Source organism: Rhinopithecus roxellana, chromosome 8 (assembly GCF_007565055.1).
Source record: "Rhinopithecus roxellana isolate Shanxi Qingling chromosome 8, ASM756505v1, whole genome shotgun sequence".
Taxonomy (NCBI): Eukaryota; Metazoa; Chordata; class Mammalia; order Primates; family Cercopithecidae; genus Rhinopithecus; species Rhinopithecus roxellana.
The window spans coordinates 116,737,287-116,744,318 of NC_044556.1; the positions used below are offsets into that span (position 1 = coordinate 116,737,287).

General features: G+C 43.0%; 1 pseudogene; it reads left to right on the forward strand.

The window, feature by feature from the left end:
• Positions 1 to 1,409: 1,409 nt before the first annotated feature.
• LOC104670201 lies at positions 1,410 to 4,473 on the forward strand (annotated as a pseudogene).
• Positions 4,474 to 7,032: the final 2,559 nt, after the last annotated feature.

Genomic DNA, 7,032 nt, shown 5'->3' on the forward strand with positions numbered 1-7,032 from the left:
TGTAATCAATATATAATTCTATCATATACATTTAATATTTCTTCATTTCTATAAAAAGACATTCAAAGGTTCTAAAAATAATCAGTATCACTTTAATTCTTCTCTTAGGCAAATTCAATAAAGATTACCAAATGTTCTTGTAATACAAATTGCAGCAATCATCCCAAGGATTTGCTTTTCATTCAGAAAATGTCCATTGAATTTCCTGAGTTTCAGACATAGTCTTTTCTATCTTTGTTGTATATCAGCAACCCCATTTCCCAATGTAAACCTAGAGGAATCACCCCGGCCAATACAGTAACCCTTTTCTCTTCTTGTTGGTTTAGTGGCATAAGCAAACCCCAAATTGTTTAATATTTGATGTTCAATTGTTATGGGACCATTGCTGTATCCTTCTATCTATACTGTGTAACAAATCACCCCCAAAACTTAGTAGCTTAAACCACCATGGTTTATTTATTTCTTACAAGTCTAAAGGACAGGAATTCAGGCAGGACTCAGCTGAACCATTCTTTCTTCACATGGCAACAGTTGGGATAACTCAGCTGCATTCACCTGGTGGCTAGCTGGGCTGGAATATCCAAGAAGGTTTTACTCACATGTCTGATTCTTTGGTGTTTCTCCAGATAATTTATCTCACTCTCTTTCTTCACATAGTTTCTCATTATTCAATAGTCCAATCTTCCTTATAATATGATATCTTCCTCCAAAGAAAAAAACTGAAACTGCCAGTTGTCTGGGTTTGAAAGTCCCAGAACATCACTTCTGCCACATTCTATTGCTTGCCCACCACTCCTACCCACACTGTAGATGAGCTTCATTCAATCCACTGAAGGACCAAATAGAACAAAAAAGTGTAGTAAGGGATAATTTACTCTCATCTCTCTGGTTGTCTTTGAGCTGGGACATTGGTGTTCTCCTGTCAGACTCAGACTGAAACTTAGAAACACCATTTTTACTCTTGGTGCCCAGGCTGTCAAACTCAAACTAGAACTATACGATAGGTTCTTCTGGGTCTCCAGTTTACCAGCTGCAGACTGTGGGACTTCTCAGTCTCCATAATTTCATGAGCCAATTACTTATAATCTCTCTCTCTCTCTCTCTCTCTCTCTCTCCATCCATCTATGTCTAATGATTGGACTCATGTACTCCAGGCCCATGAAAGAAACAACTTTATATATCAATAGATATATAGATATGTAGATATTTCCTTTAGTTCTCTTTCTCTGAGAACCCAAACTAGTATAGTTTTTGGTACCAAGAGTGATTCCAGAGGAAGAAATTTAAGAATGTGTTTTCTGAGAATATGTTTTCTGAATTGGTTCTGGAGTTTCTGGAATTGTCTCTTCAATTCAATTAGATTTTAAAATGCTAATGGGTCCGTCTTGCCCTATCCCTTCCCACCAGCCATGAGTTCCACGCAGTTCAACAAGGGGCCCTCTTACCAGCTTTTTGCCAAGATCAAGAACCAGCTCCTGGTCAAATGCGACCCTCAGAAGGACGCAGTGCTCCGCAGCTGGATCTAGGGACTCACCGGCCGCTCTATCAGCCCCGACTTCCAGAAGAGTCTGAAGGAAGGGATTGCCTTATGCACACTCATGAACAAGCTGGGCTCAGTCCCCAAGATCAAGGGCTCATGCAGAAATGGCACCAGCTAGAAAACCTCTCCAACCTCATCAAGGCTGTGGTCAGCTACAGCATGAACCCCATGGACCTGTTGAAGGCCAACAACCTGTTTGAGAGTGGGAACATGATGCAGGTGCAGCTGTCTCTTCTCACCCTGACGGCGAAGGTCAAGACAAAGCGGCTGCAGAACGGGATGGACGTCGGGGTCAAATACTGGAGAAGCAGGAGCAGAACTTCAACGACGCCACCTTGAAGGCCAGCCAGTGAGGCACTGAGCTGCAGATGGGCACCAACAAATGTGCCTGTCAGTCGGGCGTGACAGCTTAGGGCACAAGGAGGCATCTCTATGACCCCAAGAACCATATCCTGCCCTCTGGACCACTCGACCATCAGCCTCCAGATGGGTACAAACAAGTGCTCCAGCCAGGGGGCATGACAGCTCCCGGGATCCCGCAGCACATCTACAACACCAAACTGGAAACCGACAAGTGTGACAGCTCCTCCATGTCCCTGCATATGGGCGACAAGCAGAGTGCCAACCAGAGCGTCCAGGGCTTTGGCCTGGGCCAACAGATACACTATCCCAAGTACTGCCCTCAAGGCCCAGTGACCAGCGGGGCTCCCTCGGGTGCTGGCAACTGCCCAGGCCCAGGGGAGTCCCCGGAGGATACCCCCTGCTCCCAGGAGGAGGCCGCTACTGAGGCCCCTGAACATGCTGTTCGGGGGCCCCACATCATCACCCTGTCTGGGTTTGGGGGATTTTCCTGTATTTTCGTCTTTTTTTTTTTTTTTTTTTAACCAAGCGAGGGTCTGTGTGTAGTTGTGTAGGATCAGGCAGCAGGGTTGTTTTTTGTTTGTTTAATTTTTTTTCCCTCCTGCCTTGATTCTTTCACAGGACTGAGACACCGGGCTTGGGAGGAAGGGATCAAGGCTGTATCTGGATGCCTGTGAAGTGGGGGTCACTGCCAGGGCACATCCAGGTCTTGGGCCGAGCTATGCAGGGTAGAAGAGGCCTGGGTAGCAAGGGGAGCTGGCAGCAGAAGGTTTCCGGTTGCCTCTCCTCTTCCCTTTTGTCCACCTATCAGTTTGTGGTTTCTGTACCCACAGAAGTTTCAGAAGTATTAACAAAAGAAAATATTTCTTTTTTCCTAGGGAATGGGGTGGGGACAGTGGAGAGGGTGCTGGGAAATGGGTCCCCTGGGAGAAGGCCAAGGCCAGGATGCTAAAATATCTTAGGCTTATGAGTGACTGGATTTCCCTAGGACCCTCAGACCTGCCCAGGGGCGGGGTAGGGAAACAGGCCCATGCAAAACAATGGAGTAGTGAGTCATTGGGGCTAAGCCTGACCCCTCCCCATGCTCACCAACCCCCCAGTTGTGGCCCTCAGTAGATTTTTAAGGAGCCCCCAGCCCTCCTTCTCCCCTTCTGGGACTAACCAACTGCAAGACTCCGTCTCCCCCAACCACAGGCCCTGCCAAGTACTGCTCATGGGCCCCAGCCAAGAGCCCTGCACCCTGAAACAATGTGAAATACCAACTGTGGACCAAATGCAACAGAAACCTCTGTTTTTAGGAAGAAATAAGAATAGTAATTATTATTAATAAATAAAAACAAAAATGCCAATGACTCTATTTCTAGGAGTAAAGAGAACACTGATAATCCATGGTGCGATCTGGCAATAGAAATTTGCAAAATGTCTCCATTGGATACTCCTAATCGACCACTTAAAAAAGCAAGGAGTTAGGTGACTGTGTATGTAAAACTTTCAAACATGTTTGCAAAACTAATAAATATATGAAGTTGGTTGGTTGCTCCTAATGTCTGTGGACAAAGTGGTCACAAAAAAAGATACACTCAGAGATTGTAATTCCTCAAGCACCTCATAAATGACCTGAAATCTCCTGTGTGTTCCTGGAAGAAAACTCTTATCTCCTGTAACCAATATGACTGAGATTGCTAACAATAAAAATGACAATTCAGAATTCCTTTTAGTTAACACAATTTTCAAAGGTTCCTGCATGCTCTCTCTGCATTCCAGGACAAACCTAAATCTTCTAGAGAAGCGTCTCGAGACATGGACTCTTCTATACAGAAGCTGAGGGGGAGGAAGCGATTGGTTTTCATCAGGAAGTTATAGGAATAAGACTACCTCACCATGATTATTATTTAATCAAAAGCTTGCTATCCATCACTCTATGAGCTAACCGCTCAGAACTTGTGGGCCCTTTTACACACACAATAGTGACTACCAAGCTCCTCCACCCCAATGCTGTGAGCTCAAAAAAAGTCCTACCTGGACTTAATTGTGCCTAAAGGAACCAACCCTTTATTTGGATTTCATTTAGGAATGTGGTTTTTCTATCTCTGCCCATGAATCTATTTCAAAATTCAATTTTTTATACATAAGACTATTGTGAATGCCAAGTGATTGTCCTGTATAAGAGCCCTCAGATGTCAGGAAGTTGTAATATCTCTTCATCATCTTAAAAACAATGAGACAGATACGTCAAGTTGTCTGACCTCAGGCACCACACTGACACATAGCTGTGTGTAGGGATAAGTCCAGGAACTCCCTGCTTTAGATTCTGTTCTTACAATAACAGAAAATTACCATGTCAGCTTTCACTCAGGAGTGAAAGTCAGTCAATTCATCCATATAAGTAAATGACAAGTCAAGTCAATGAACAACTTATATTTGGACATCACGTCTCCCCTGTATAGAGAGCTCCCTCTGTAGGCACTGTGAAAAAGCTAAAGGAGGAAGAGAAGATCCAAAAGCAGGATCTCTCAAAGGAGAAGATGGAACAAATAATTGAAGATTTAAAAATGAGTAGAGGCTTGTTGTGATTAGTGGTTATTACTGCATACTAAATCATCAAAATTTAGTGACTTAAAACAGTAACAATAATTGTATTCTCTCATGATTTTTGTGGGAAGCTCTGGCTCAAGCGTTTCATGAGGTTGCAGCCAAGTGGTGGTTACAGCTAGAGCAACTGGAACGTTCCTGGGCATTTATCTCTCCCTATAGCCTTGAGACCTTTCCATGTGGTCTCTTCATATAAGCTAAATGGGTATCCTCACAACATGTGAACACAACGATCTATGTGGCAGCTTAGGGTTCCAGTGCCAGGGCTTCCAGCAAGCAAGACGCAACTTGCATTGCTTCATCTGACCTAGTTTCAGAAGTCATGTAGTGTCACTTCTACATTTTCACAGTTACAAGCAAGTGCAAATCCACCAAGATTCACAGGAAGATGAATTAGGCTCCACCTCTTGATGAGGGAGTAGCAGGGTTTGAAAAGATCATGTAGAATGGGAGATATTGCTATTGCCATCTTTAGAAACTACAGTCTCCCATAAGCTTAAACAAATACAAAACTAGGGTCATCTGAGGTTTGATCCTAATGAAGTTCCGTCTGCCCAAGACCCCACTTGCTTTGGCGGTTCATCTCTTTCCTGCTATTTCTTCTCCAATTCTGCAATCAGAACCTAATTCCTTATCAACCTTTGTTTTCTTCAGTCCAGCACCACGAGCCATCTCATTTAGTCTTTTTTTTTTTCTTTCAGAGTCACTATTCTTTCGAGGCCCCATCTCAGCATCCTGTAAAAAGGTTGAGAGATTCTCCTGAATCACTGGGCCCTTGCTATGTCAGATCCCAAATTCCCCAGACTCTTTTAGTGCTCTCTGAGTTTCAAATTAAGCCTGTGTGTATCATTTATATGGTATTTTAGAACAGTAAGATTGATCTTTAGTTATAAAGATAGCAATGATTTCCCAGGCCTCAAAGGATGGTGGAGGAAGAGGGGGAAGATTCACTGGGAAGGGCATGAGGGAAGTTTCTGGGTTCATGGAAATATTTTAAATCTTGATTAGGATAGTGATACATGATGTATATATACCAAAACTCATAAAACTGTACATTTAAAATAGATGTATGCATTTTTAATAAATTATACCTTAATAAATTTAATTGTAAAATGAGAGAGAGACTGGGCATAGTGGTTCACGCCTGAAATTCCAACATGTTGGGAGGCAAAGGCAGGAGGATCACTTGAGCCCAGGAGTTCAAGATCAGTGAGACCCTGTGCCTAGAAAAAATAAAAAATTAGCTGGGCGTGGTGGCACACACCTGTATTTCCAGCTACTCAGGAAGTTGAGACGGGAGGCTCGCTTGAGCCCAGGAGGTCGAGGCTGCAGTGAGCTGTGATTGCACTATTACACTCCAGCCTGGGTGGCAGAATGAGAAGTCTATCTCAAAAATAAAAGGAAAGGGAGGGGAAGGGAGGGGAAGGGAGGGGTAGGGAGGGGAAGGGAGGGGTAGGGAGGGGTAGGGAGGGGAAGGGGAAGCAGAAGGGGAAGGGGAAGGGAGAAGAGGCCAGGGTCTTGATCCCTTTCCTCACTCCTTAGCTTTTAGGCACTCTTGTCTACTATTCCCTGTGACAACTATGAAACAGCCAATTAACCAGATAATTACAAGTAGGAGTGGATGAATCTTCACCCTCTTTGTGTTACCAGCACCTAGAGCAGTGTCTGGATACACACTTAATAAAAGTTTGTTAAATGAAATTAAGGTATTCAAGGGACACTGTGGGACAACAAGGAAAGGGCACCCAACTCGGTCCTGGAAGGTGTCAGAAATGGCTGGGGAATAATTTACAATCGTGGTTCCCAATTATTCAAGTATGAAATGCCATTTTAAAGTCAAAAATTTCCATATCCTCAGATAAAATGAATTATACTTGCAGGGACTATTGATTGAGAAAATATGGTTCCAAAAACTACCATTAATTAACAATGACTTAAGTAAATTTCTATTGTACTAATCGCAGCATCATCTAGATGCTTATTTTTAAAATAACCCATTTGTGGATTCCATTATTCAGTCTAGAGACAATGCTAGACTTCATTGTCTCTAGACTTCATGTAACAATTTCTTGCCACACTAGTTAAGAACCACTCATCTGTTCTTATTTCTGGGTGTCTTCCCTAGTTTGGGACTAATGCTTCAAAATCTCTCCTTTACAGTGTATCTGAATAATTTCTGGTAACAATATTCTTGAAAGAAGTGGTGGAATTTAATGTTCCAAAATCAATTTGGAGCTCTCCCACTTAAGAGCTCTGGTCTCTTGGTTAAGTTACTTAACCATAATAAACCTCAGTTTCTCCATTTGTGAAAATGGAAAAGTGAAACCTTACAAACTTGGTATAATTCATCTCAAATTGCCTAATACCCTTCCTGCCAAGCCTGTGATAAATGCTTAATAAAGTGCAGGAGGGAAAAAAACCCTTGGAAGGTTCATTGGCTGCTTTGTCTGCTCGGATGGTACTATCCTCTATAAATGGTAAAATTTCAAGATTATTTAAAAGTAGAACCAGCCTTAACACATCATCATCCAACGAAGCCC